The sequence below is a fragment of the Ovis canadensis genome, chromosome 17 (genome assembly GCF_042477335.2).
Source record: "Ovis canadensis isolate MfBH-ARS-UI-01 breed Bighorn chromosome 17, ARS-UI_OviCan_v2, whole genome shotgun sequence".
NCBI classification, from domain to species: Eukaryota; Metazoa; Chordata; class Mammalia; order Artiodactyla; family Bovidae; genus Ovis; species Ovis canadensis.
Window position 1 is genome coordinate 59,354,257 of NC_091261.1, and position 13,821 is coordinate 59,368,077.

Sequence of the window (13,821 nt, forward strand, 5' to 3'; positions counted from 1 at the left end):
TGACTGAGCGACTATCCACACACGCGGAGTTAGTTCTTCCCCATAACAGTTGCAAATAAGGCAAACTTTGTCCAAATAACAACTTTTTGGGGGTTGATCATTTTTCTGCCTGAACCAAAGTGTTTTGCAGCTTATTATTATGCAGAAATATTATGCAGTGGATTAAAAACAAATAATTCATTTAATCTGTATTTTGTTTTTCTTCAAGGGGACACCTAAAGTAGAGTTAAAGCTCAGACAATCAAATAAAACCCAGGACTAAGAAAAGACTCTTTGAACAGAAGGTCATTACATAAGGGGAAGTTTGCAGATAATTTCAGGCAAAGTTGGAGTAGTGGCTACTCGGATTTGCTTCTATGAAGCTGGTGTCTATTTTTTAAATGTCACATTTAATTGTTTTGCTTTAAGAAAAGATCAACAAGTTCTTAGAGTAATGTGAAAAAAAAAAACAAACCCAGAATAGATTACACCTAAAAATTAAAATGCTCCTTGTGGCTTTATACAAAGAAATATCTGTTAGAGATGGTACTTGTAGGAGGGCAATTGCTTAAAACTGCTTTCTAAAAGACCTTACTACCTTATCAGGACTTCATTAATCTAATGTTTATAGGCAATATAATATATTATTTGAAATAGGCAATATTTCAAAATTGTAAAACATAAAATAGGTTCAGGCATCTGACATTTGCATATAAATAGAAAAGACCTCAGATCTATGATAGTAGGGAAAAATGATTTTCTACACTTTTTATATAATTTTCACTAAATTAGCCTTTAAAATGTCCTTGTTATGTAGATTGATTTTTTTAATTCCCTATTTAAACAAGGGAAAAAAAATTCCCCAAAGAAATAGCTGCATAAGGCTGTTGAACTCCATGAAAAGATTCATTACTCAACCCTAGATGGATCCAGAGAAATACATGAAATGAGGGTTTCCCTGTCCTATACTCACTGATTCACTTCTCATCTTCTCTATCAGAGTTTAAGGGTCCAGTGGGGACCTCCTGCTGCCTCCAGGATAACTCAGTGTGTTCTGAAAAGTTCTCTGCAGATCCAGCATCTATGGATTGAAACAACATGAACTCTAAGAAATGTTTCCCAGCTTATCATATGCTATCTTGGGAGGGTTCAGTCGGTTCTTTCTCTTGGGAGGTTTCAGCCGGGTCTCTCTCTCTCTCTCTCCTTCTCTCTCACTCTTTCTTAAACTGAAGTATGAGGAAGACCCGGGTTCAATCCCTGGGTTGGGAAGATCTCCAGAAGGAAACGGCACCCCACTCCAGTATTCTTGCCTGGAAAATCCCATGGACAGAGGAACCTGGTAGGCTACAGTCCATGAGGTCGCAAAGAGTTGGACAGGACTGAGCGACTTCACTCACTCACTCACTCATAGCTGATTTACAATGTTGTCTTCGTTTCAGGTGTGCAGCAGACAAGCAAGCAAGCTAAGTTGCTTCAGTCGTGTCTGACTCTTCACGACCCCAGAGTAGCCCTCCAGGCTCCTCTGTCCATGAGATTCTCCAGGCAAGAATACTGGAGTGGGTTGCCATTTCTTCCTCCAGGGGACCTTCCCGATCCAGAGATTGAACCCATGTCTCCTGAATTGGCAGGCAGGTTCTTTACCACTAGCGCTACCTGGGAAGCCCCCCGGTATACAAGCAAAGTTGTTCAAATACACACACACACACACACACACACATATATATACATACATACATATATATATATGTATTCTTTTTCAGATTCTTTTCCCCTACAGGTTATTACAAAATACTGAATACAGCTCCTGTGCTACACAATAGATCCGTATTGGTTATCTATTTTCTATAGAGTAGTGCAAATATGTCAGTCCCAAACTCCTAATTTATCCCTCCCTCCCCTTGTTTTTCCCTTTGTAACAATAAGTTTGTTTCTGTGTCTGTCAGTCTACTTCTGCTTTGTATATAAGTTCATTTGTATCATTTTTTTTTAGATTTCGCATATAAGCGATGTCATATGATGTTTGTCTTTATCTGACTTATTTTACTTAATATGATAATCTCTAGGTCCATTCATGTTCCCTAGGTTGCTACCATGTCTTGGCTATTGTAAATAGTGTTGCAATGAACACAGAGGTGCAGGTATATTTTTGAATTAGAGTTTTCTCCAGATGTATGCCCAGGAGTAGGATTGAAGGATCACATAGAAACTCTCTTTTGTTACTTTTTTAAGAAACCTCCATCTTGTTCTCCATAGTGCTGCACCAATTTATATTTCCACCAACCATGTAGGAAAGAAATACCATGTTCTTGGACTAGAAGAATCAATATTGTCAAAATGACTATAGTACCCAAAGCAACATACAGATTCAGTGCAATCCTTATCAAGTTACCAATGGCATTTTTCATAGAACTAGGAACAAAAAGTTTTAAATTTGCATGGAAACACAAAGCCTGCTCCCTCTCTTGTAGGGCTCTGGGTAGTAGGTGTAAGAATGGGTCATTCCCCTAACTGTACTGGTTTTCTAGCTCTGCTTAGGTGGGGTAGCTTACACTACACACCTGGATTGTCTGTCCTGTGGATCAGAAGTCCAGGTGGGACTCCAGCCTCTCCTGTGTTGTTGACCTGAGCTCTTACCTGGAGGCTCTGGGAGAGATTCTCAGTTTGGGCAAAGTCTGTTTTTTGGGGCTTCAGGGCTGGGGTCCCCATTTTCCTGATGACTGCCAGCAGGAAACCTCTGAGCTCATCAAGGTCAGGTACATTTCCTGTCTTTTCATCTTCAAACCAGCAATGAGACACTGGATCCCTTCAGTGCTTGGGATCTCTGACTTTTGTTCCTCTCTCTTCTGCCTCCTGCTGGAAAAGTCCTCTGATTTTAAGGGTTTAGACTGATCCCACTGAGATAATTGAAGTTACTCTTCTACTTTGCTGTACAGCAGAAATTAATACAACATTATAAATCAACTGTACTTAAATACATTTTTAGAAAGATCTCCTTCTCTCAGGCCATCTCTGTGCACAGAGATGGATTTCTGTCTTGGAAGTAGTTCTAAACCACGTTACAATCACAAATGACTTATGACCACTGCTGTCTCCACCACAGACATGGTTGAGAATTACCAAATGAAGCCCATGGGCATCAAAAGAGGGGATAGCTTTGCCTGGTGATGCTCAAGGTTTAATAATCATGTCTTTGTGGCTGTAAATGGCAAAACAGTGAATCTGCATATAGTGCTTAGAGCGATGTTTGCAGGGCAGAAACTGTGTCTGGGTTTCTTTACAACTAAATTTGCTATAGTTATTATCAAAGACTGATTTAGTTTAATAATATTAAAGGCCTATGGCTCTTAAAATCAGCTTTATTATTGAAACTTGAAGAACACCACAGCTATTTTGAGAGTAAAACTCCCCACCTCTCCTCAGCAGGTTAATTCAAGCTTCTACATTTTATAGCATGAGAACCACAGGGAGAAAGGACTCTGTGCTACTGACAAGGTGTTGTTGTTGTTGAGTCGCTCAGTTGTGTCTGACTCTTTGCGACCCCATGGACTGTAGCCTGCCAGGCTCCTCTGTCTATGGATTGCCCAGGCAAGAATACTGGAGTGGGTTGCCATTTCCTCCTCCAGGGGATCTTCCAGACCCAGGGATCGAACCCGTGTCTCCTGCACTGGCAGAGGGATTCATTACCACTGAGCAGAGCCTGTTTGAAGCTATAGAGTATTTTTGCTTTGGGTTCCAAATGACATCAGGGTCTTTGCTACAGGCTGTGTAGATTAGCCAGGCCAGGGCCCAGCTCTGCCTAATGTATCCATCACATGAGCTGCTACTCCAAAAACACAGCTTTGCTGAATGTCTTGGTCCACATAGGAAAACACTGGGTGGCTGGAAGATACTGGACATGGGCAATGAAATTATGAACATTGTTTTACAGTCATTTTAGCAGTTTTTTCCAAAATAGCACTTTTATAATATTTTCTTACAGTGAAATAAGATATTACCTCAAATCAACACTTCAAAGATATTTTCAGAGTGTACAAAATGCTTGTGATGCAATTTTAGTAGGAAAAGAAGGGTATGGAATTCTATTTATAGCATCTCTCTATATAAATCAACCACTAGCAGAAAATAGGCCATAATTTTCAGTTGCAGTTATCTCAGGGAGATGAGAAGTAAAGATGCTGTGTCTCCTGGTTTATTCCTTCCTGGATTCCACTCCCCACAAACACAATAGTGGTTCATTATTTTCTAATTAGCAAAGATACACACTTCATCTTTTTTTCTGATTCATGTCAATGTATGGCAAAACCCATACAGTATTGTAAAGTAAAATAAAGTAAGAATAAAAATTAAAAAAATAAAATAAAAAATAGAGAACCACAGGGGTGTCATTCATTTAAAGGGTTTTTTTTTTTTCCTTTCATTTTTAAAATTAAGTTTATTTTTATAATTTTAAAAATGTTATATATTTATTTATTTTTGGCTGCTCTGGGTCTCCATGGCTGCAGGGCTTTTCTCCGGTTGTGGCGAGCTGGGGCTACTCTAGTTGCCGGATACAGACTTGTGCAGGGGCTTCTCTTTGGTGGGGAGCACACGCTCTAGCGCATGCAGGCTTCAGTAGTTGCAGCACGTGGGCTCAGTAGCTGCAACTCCTGAGCTCTGGAGTGCAGGCTCAAAAGTTGTAGCGGTTGGGCTTAGCTGCTCCATGGCATGTGGGATCTTCCTAGACCAGGGATCAAACCCATGTCCTCTGCATTCGCACGTGGATTCTTTACCACTGAGCCACCAGTTGTTGCTGTTCAGTCACTCAGTCGTGTCCAGTTCTTTGTGACCCCATGAACCGCATCACGCCAGGCTTCCCGGTCTTTCACCATCTCCCGGAGCTTGCTCAAACTCGTGTCCATTGACTCGGTGATGCCATCCAACCATCTCATCCTCTGTCATCCCCTTCTCCTCCTGCCTTCAATCTTTCCCAGCATCATTGTCTTTTCTAATGAGTCAGTTCTTCACATCAGGTGGCCAAAGGATTGGAGTTTCAGCCTCAGCATCAGTCCTTCTTATGAATATTCAGTACTGATTTCCTTTGGGATTGACTGGTTTGATCTTGCAGTCCAAGGGACTCTCAAAAGTCTTCTCAAAGCCACCAGGAAAGTCTAACTTAATTTTTTTTATTTATTTAAAATATGTATTCATGTATTTATTTGGCTGCACAGGGTCTTAATTACAGCATGTAGAATCTGTCTCCTGACCAGGCACCCTGCACAGGGAGCCCAGAGTCTTAGCCACCAGCCACCAGGGGAGTCTTTCTGGTTTTCAATTTAATTTTTAAAAATTGAGGTATAGTTGATTTATTAATGCAATGTTGTATTAGTTTCAGGTGTACAGCAAAGGGATTCAGTTATTTATTTATCTACATGAATAATGTAACTAGATCTAGATCAATTCTTTTGCAGATTCTTTTCCCTCATAGGTTATTACATTTGAGGATTTTAAGGGGCCTAGCATATGTGCCTATCAGTGTGACACTTGGTCCTGCAGAAAATCACCATTTCCTCTGACAAGTGTGTTTCTTTCTACTAAATCCACTCTTGCTCCACTGAGAAACACAGTTTCCTAGTTGATGAGAAAGAAGAATTAGGAAAACAGTGATACATCACGGCCTCCAAAACACCAATTCCTTTTCCCCCTGAAATAAAGGTCTTAAACACACACCTGTGTGTCTGACCAAATATCATAAATTCAGGATCTGGCAGGCTGGACCTCCTAGAAGTGCCGCCCAGGGATTTGCTGACACATCTCTGTATGTTAGTCTTCCCAACTTGGGGTTTTGCTAAACATTTCATTTTATCATTTCAGCTTTACTGAAGTATGACTGACAAAACTGTCCATTCTTTTTTGTTTTAAATTGAAGTATAGTTGATTTACAATGTTGTGGCAATCTCTGTTATATGGCAAAATGACTCAGTTATACACATATATACATTCTTTTTTATATAGCCTTTTCCATTATGGCAAAAATGAACTTCTCTACAAAATAGAAATTGTGCCCTCTTAAAGTGTACAGCGTGATGATTTGACTACTTAGGAATGCTTTGTGGAAGGATTACCCTTTGATTATTTAATACCCATCACATCCTTAGGCACTGTTTTGTTTTGGAAACACTGAAGACTTATTCTCTTAGCAAGTGTCAAGTACACACAGTACTACGTTTTTAACTTTTTTTTTTTTAATTTATATTGGAGTATGGCCAATTAACAATGTTGTGATAGTTTCAGGTGGACAGCAAAGGGACTCAGCCATCCATATACATGTATCCATTCTCCCCCAAACTCCCTCCCATTCAGGCTGTTGAGCAGAGTTCCCTGTGCTATACGGTAGGTCCTTGGTTATTCATTTCACACACAGTACTATTAACTATAGTCACGACCATGCATTAGCTTCCTATAGCTTACTCAACTTATAACTGGCAGGTTTACCTTTTGACTAACCCCTTATCCCCCACCCCAGCCCCTGCTAATTACCATTCTACTCTCATTTTCTATGAGTTTGACTTTTTATTTATTCTACATATAATTGAAATCATATGGTATTTGCCTTTCTCTGTCTGGCTAATTTCACTTAGCATAATTCCCTCAAGATTTATCCATATGGTTGCATATGGCAAAATTTTCTCATTAAAAAAAAAGGCTGAATAATATTAATATTCCATTGCATGTATACACTGCATCTTTTTAAAAATATTTATTTATTTATTTGGCCACGCTGAGTCTTATTTTGACCTGTGGGATCTAGTTCTCTGACCAGGGATCAAACCCAGGCCTCCTTTATTGGGACCTCGGAGTCTTAGCCACTGGACCACCAGGGAAGTCCCTACATTACATCTTCTTTAGCCATTCATCTGTTCATGAATCCTTGGGTTACTTCCACATCTTGGCTATTGTAAATAATGCTGCAGTATATATGGGGGTATAGATGGGAGCAAGGTAGTAGAAAACGCCTATTTCGCCATTTTGCTTACGTCACTTGTTAGACATTTGAGTGAACTGGTCAGACACACCTAGTTTTCCATTACAAAGATTATCATCACGGAAAGAGGAGTAATTACATTTTTATGCCAGTAGTAGCAAAGACATTTCAGTCCATAGAATGCTACCTTCATTCATTTTCTCTTATCTCTGATCATGCCAATAACTAAATTTGCATACAACTCATGAGTAATGATTTATTTTAAAGAAAATACAGAAAGACACTCATAAAACAAAAGAAATCCTATTTGAATTCTCCTAAAAAGACCAAAGTGAAATATTTAATTTAGCTTTTCTGGGCTCTTACACACATCCACATCCCAGTCCTGGATCCGCACATTTTGTCATATGTGTATTTGAAGTTGTATTGAAAGGGGATAAACTAAATTAGCTTTTTGTTGAGCCAAATGGTTTCTGGCATGAATTATGCATCATTCGTGTAAGGTACAAACCTAAAAGCACAAATAAGTAAATGTCACTTCTGAGTTTTCCTCAAAGAGCACTCTGATTCAAAGCATACTATGGACACAAACACTGCGACTGTTCTTTTAAATGTCAAATAATGCAAAATTTACTCTCGGTACTTAAAAATTCGTCTCTCTCTCACTCTCATTCTCTGCAATTTCCATGAAATATTTATGAAGAATATCATTAGTAAATGAGTTTAGAAAATTCAGTAAATTTCGTGCTATGATGTCTAAATGTAAGTGGTTTGGTGGTATGACTTATGAACTAAATTACAACCTATCCGCATTGTAGAAAAAGGTCATGTGTTCACTACATCTCTAAGGATCATCAGTGACTTACCAAAATAATTACTTAAACCAGCTTTATATGAGGAAGAACTTCAATGTGAATTCTAAGTCCTTCGTTTTGCTGAGAATGCTGAAATGAAAAAAAAAATCCTAATAATTGGGAGATGTTTATTATCATAGGTTTTCATAGTCAAAATGTCATGCAGTGACTTCTCATTATTTATTTCCCCTAAGGATTTTGATTGTTCTGAGTTCCATTCCCTTGGGATGGTGATGTCTGAGAAAATGTTATCAGCAGGTAGGATGGTTGGTGTATTTAACATTTTGGAGAACAGGCTTGGTTGCAATGATGCATATCCCGAGGAAGTAAGTGATGATGATATCCCAAACCAAGAAGTGTCCCAGAGCCTAATTACAGACAGGGGATGGTTTTAGCAGTGAAGGCTTTTGTTAAGGAGTGATATCCACCTGAACATTTGTAAGAGCAGGGATAATGCCATGTCCTGGGCACAAATCTCATAAGTCAGCACCATTGTTGGGACCTTCCTGGTGGTCCATTGGCTAAAACTCCTCACCTCCAGGGGCCTGGGGTTTGATCCTTAGTCAGGGAACTTGATCCCACATGCCACGACTAAGACCCAGTGCAGTCAACACATAAATATGCATTAAAAAATAATTATAAAAAGTCCAACACCATCATTTGCTTTTCCATCCAAGTGTACGTGACACAGGCAGTTGTCTCTGGGCTGTTTTCAGGGACAACAAGATGCATGAAACAGTATTTTCCTCATGTCACTCTACTAAAGCTCCTTATTAAAAATCAGATGTTGCTTTATGGCTGAGAAGGCAGTGATGGGATAGATCATGTGTATGTATGTGTATGTATGTCTTTTGGGAGAGGGAAGTATTGGTCCATGTTTTTTTAATCCTGTATTTTACAACCGTGACTATCCTAAGTACTGAAACTCTACAGAGTAAGAATCAGTTTACATCAAATTCTCTTTCTTGGAATGTCCTTTCCTGTTCTTACCACGTATTTTTACATTCCACATCTCCAGTCTCAGTCCAGCCTTTGTGCAAAGCCCACTCTGATTCCTGGCTCTCTTCTTTTCCCTGAGGCCCTCGAATACTTTCAGTCTGCAGTACATTATTTAATAATCACGTGTGAGAATTTGCTTGTTTTCCCAATGTGAGTCTTGTTTTCCCAATGAGATTATGACTGACCTCAGTGAAGGAAACATTTCTTATATTCCTTGACTTGGTATCCATCTGGGTATGTATATAAATAACCTCAGATACACAGATGACACCACCCTTATGGCAGAAAGTGAAGAACTAAAGAACCTCTTGATGAAAGTGAAAGAGAAGAGTGAAAAAGTTGGCTTAAAACTCAACATTCAGAAAATTAAGATCATGGCATCTGGTCCCATCACTTCATGGCAAATAGATGGGGAAACAATGGAAACAGTGACAGACTTTATTTTCTTGGGCTCCAAAATCACTACAGATGGTGATTGCAGCCATGAAATTAAAAGACACTTGCTTCTTGGAAGAAAAGCTATGACCAACCTAGACAGCATATTAAAAGGCAGAGACATTACTTTGCCAACAAAGATCCATCTCGTCAAAGCTATGGTTTTTCCCATAGTCATGTACGGATGTGAGAATTGGACTGTAAAGAAAGCTAAGCACCAAAGAATTGATGCTTTAGAACTGTGGTGTTGGAGAAGGCTCTTGAGAGTCCCTTGGACTACAAGATCAAACTAATGAATCCTAAAGAAACTTATTTCTAAACATTCATTGGCAGGACTGATGCTGAAGCTGAAACTCCAATACTTCAGTCACCTGATGCAAAGAACTGACTCATTGGAAAAGACCCTGATGCTGAGAAGGATTGAAGACAGGAGGAGAAGGGGATGACAGAGGATGAGATGGTTGGATGGCATCACCAACTTGATAGATGTGAGTCTGAGCAAACTCCAGGACTTGGTAATGGACAGGGAAGTCTGGCATGCTGCAGTCCATGGGATCACGAAGAGCTAGACACGACTGAGCAACTGAACTGAACTGATGTAGGGGGCACAAGAAATATGGTGTTCATTGACTGATGAGAATCTGATATACTAAGCAGACTGAATTGTAACTGGTTTTAATTAGTTGGGAAGGATCTGGTAATTCAAGTCTACCTAAAGACATGACACCCTCAGGACTGTGGCCAGGTTGAAAGCCAAAACATTGAGCTGAAGATGAGTAGTGGGAGATGGACAAAGTGCAAAGCCCCTGTGAGTTCTTCATGAGAAAAAGAAGTTCACCTGAGCCAAGGTCTGCATGAGAGGTATATATTTAGTATTAGCAACTTGATAGAAAAATTAAAAGCCAGAAAATCAATGAGACACATTGTGAAGTGTAGGATAACATGTTTTAGTGTCTGAAATGACTACAAATTTATAAATTGTTAATCAGATAGAAAATCAAAACTCTGCCCAGAGACTTTGCTGGTAGTCCAGTGGTTAAGACTTGAGCTTCCATTGCAAGGAGCCTGGGTTCCATCCCTGGTCAGGGAACTAAGATCCCATGTGCCATGTGGATCAGCTAAAATGAATTAAACAAAAGGATGAGTCACCCATCTTAAAAAAAAATGACTGTGCCCATTGGCAGAGATCTGGCAGGGTTGCGGAGGTTTGCCAGGGTAGCTCAGGATTCTGGATCTAGGGAAAACATCTTTGAGCGTGATCTTATGTTTTGGGACATTGTCTGGTGATACAAATGGTGCTGTTACTTCTAGAACCACAAAATGTCTCAGACCTTGCTCTTCCTCTGTTAATTCTGGACTCTCTTTTCTCCTTTTTTTCTCCCCCTCCCTCCATTTCCTCTCCCACTTCAACACCATTTCTTTTGAGAGAATACATTCTGTTCATTTCTCTGATTTCTTATTTTTTTTACTCCTTGCCTAAAGCTCATCACCTTATCTCTTTTTTGAAGGTGATATCGAATTGAGTTTTTGAATTTAATTTATACTTATTAAGTGACACCTTTTTTAGTGCATGATTCTGAGTTTTGACAAATGTCTATAGCTATGTAACCACCATCACAATCAGAAATATAAAAAGTCTGTCACTCTCTCCAAATTCCTTTGGCTCATTTTGTATATATATACTTAACCTCTAAACCTGGCAGTCATGGATGCTTTTATCCTTATAGATGTCCCTGAGTGAGAAAGCCTTATAAATGGAATCCTACAGTATGGAGACTTGGGCCTGCATGTAGTGCTTAGTCCTGTCTCACTCTTTCCAACCCTATAGATTGTAGCCTGCCAGTCTCTCTGTCCATGGAATTTTCCAGGCAAAAATACTGGAGTGGATTGCTATTTCCTGCTCAAGGGGATCTTCCTGACCCAGGGATTGAACCTACATCTCTTGCATCTTCCTCATTGCCAGGCAGGTTCTTTACCATTGCATCACTGGCTTTTCTCAAACATCAAAAACCATCTGACCTATGTTTCTACATGTATTCCTTTTTATGGCTGAGTAATATTCCATTTGGAGAAGGCAATGGCAACCCACTCCAGTACTCTTGCCTGGAGAATCCCATGGACGGAGGAGCCTGGTGGGCTGCAGTCCATGGGGTCACTAAGAGTCGAACATGACTGAGTGACTTCACTTTCACTTTTCACTTTCATGCATTGGAGAAGGAAATGACAACCCACTCCAGTATTCTTGCCTGGAGAATCCCAGGGATGGGGGAGCCTGGTGGGCTGCCGTCTATGGGGTCTCGCAGAGTCGGACATGACTGATGTGATGCAGCAGCAGCAATATTCCCCTGCGGCTTCCCAGGTGGCTCAGTGATAAAGAATCTGCCTGCCAGCACAAGAGACGTGGGTTCCATCCCTGGATCAGGAAGATCTTTTGGAGAAGGAAATGGCAACCCACTCCAGAACCCTTGCCTGGGAAATCCCATGGACAGAGGAGCCTGGTGGGGCTACAGTCCATGGGGTCACAAAAGGGCCGGACATGACATAGCAACTAAACGACAACAGAGGTATTCTATTGTCTGCGCACAGCATGGTTTGTCCATTTGGGTAGTTTCCAGTCTTATGTGGTGGAGAATAATGCTGTCACAAATCTGCACCTACAAGCTTTTGTGTAATTGCAGTTTTTATTTCACTTCGGCAAATACCTAATGTGTAATCTGGGGGCTAGAGGGCATGTTTAACCATATAGGGTATGCTAAATTAATCTTCAAAGTGGCTGCACTGTTTTGTTGCACTTGGTACTGTAATGAATTAAAACCAACATTCTAACAGGTGTCTAGTGTTTTTTGCATTTTTTTATACTGAGGTATAACTAATTGAAAAGCAGAGACATTACTTTGCCAACAAAGGTCTGTCTAGTCAAGGCTATAGTTTTTCCAGTAGTCACGTATGGATGTGAAAGTTGGTCTGTGAAGAAGGCTGAGGGCCGAAGAATTGATGCTTTTGAACTGTGGTGTTGGAGAAGACTCTTGAGAGTCCCTTGGACTGCAAGGAGATCCAACCAGTCCATTCTAAAGGAGGTCAGCCCTGGGATTTCTTTGGAAGGAATGATGCTAAAGCTGAAACTCCAGTACTTTGGCCACCTCATGCGAAGAGTTGACTCATTGGAAAAGACTCTGATGCTGGGAGATTGGGGGCAGGAGGAGAAGGGGACGACAGAGGATGAGATGGCTGGGTGGCATCACGAACTCAACGGACGTGAGTCTGAGTGAACTCCAGGAGTTGGTGATGGACAGGGAGGCCTGGCGTGCTGCGATTCATGGGGTCGCAGAGTCGGACACAACTGAGCAACTAAAGTGAACTGATAACTAATTTATGTTGTGTTTCAGGTGAACACAAAGTGTTTCAACTTTATATGTGTTTTCCAGGTTCTTTTCCCATATAGGTTATTAAAAAATATTGAGGATTGTTCCATGTGCTATACAGTAGTACCTTGTTGTTTATTTTATATAGAATAGTGTGTATATGTCGGAGAAGGCAGTGGCACCCCACTCCAGTACTCTTGCCTGGAAAATCCCATGGATGGAGGAGCCTGGTAGGCTGCAGTCCATGGGGTCGCTAAGAGTCAGACACGACTGAGCGGCTTCACTTTCTCTTTTCATTTTCATGCATTGGAGAAGGAAATAGCAGCCCACTCCAGTATTCTTGCCTGGAGAATCCCAGGGACGGGGGAGCCTGGGGGGCTGCCGTCTCTGGGGTCACACAGAGTGGGACATGACTGAAGTGACTTAGCAGCAGCAGCAGCAACAGTGTGTATACATTAATAGTAAACTGCCAATTTATCCCTCCCCACCCTTTCCCCCTTGGTTATCATAAGTTTGTTTTCTATGTTTGTGAGTTTATTTCTGTTTTTTATATAAGTTCATTTGTATTACTTTTTTTTTTTGGTTACACATATAAGCGATATCATATGATATTTGTCTTTCTCTGGCTGATCTACTTCATTTAGCATGTTAATCTCTAGTTGCAACCATATTTTTGTAAATGGCATTATTTCAATATTTTTTATGGCTGAGTAGTGTTCTCAGCCATATAAATATATATAAATATATGCACACAGAGTAGTGTATATATATATTTATATATACACACACATGCATGCTAAGTCACTGCAGTCGTGTCTGACTCTTTGCGACCCCATGGACTGTGTAGCCTACCAGGCTCCTCTGTCCACAGGATTCTCCAGACAAGAATACTGGAGTGGGTTGCCATTTCCTTCTCCAGGGGATCTTCCCAACCCGGGGATCGAACCCATGTCTCCGACATTGCAGGCAGATTCTTTACTGTCTGAGCCACCAGAAAATCTCCTTGACCCAGTCTGGGTCCTGACCAACTTACACTACCAGCAGATGAGCAGAGGGTGGTTACCCATAGCAGGATGGATGTACAGGGGATGTCCAGCGGCACTGCACCCTTTTCTGCTGGAGGAAAAGAAAACCACTGGACATTATGGTCCTACCATCTCCCTTCTGTGGGGAACCACTTACTGCAAGCAATAGTTCATTATCAAGGAAGTACCCATCACAATAAATAGAC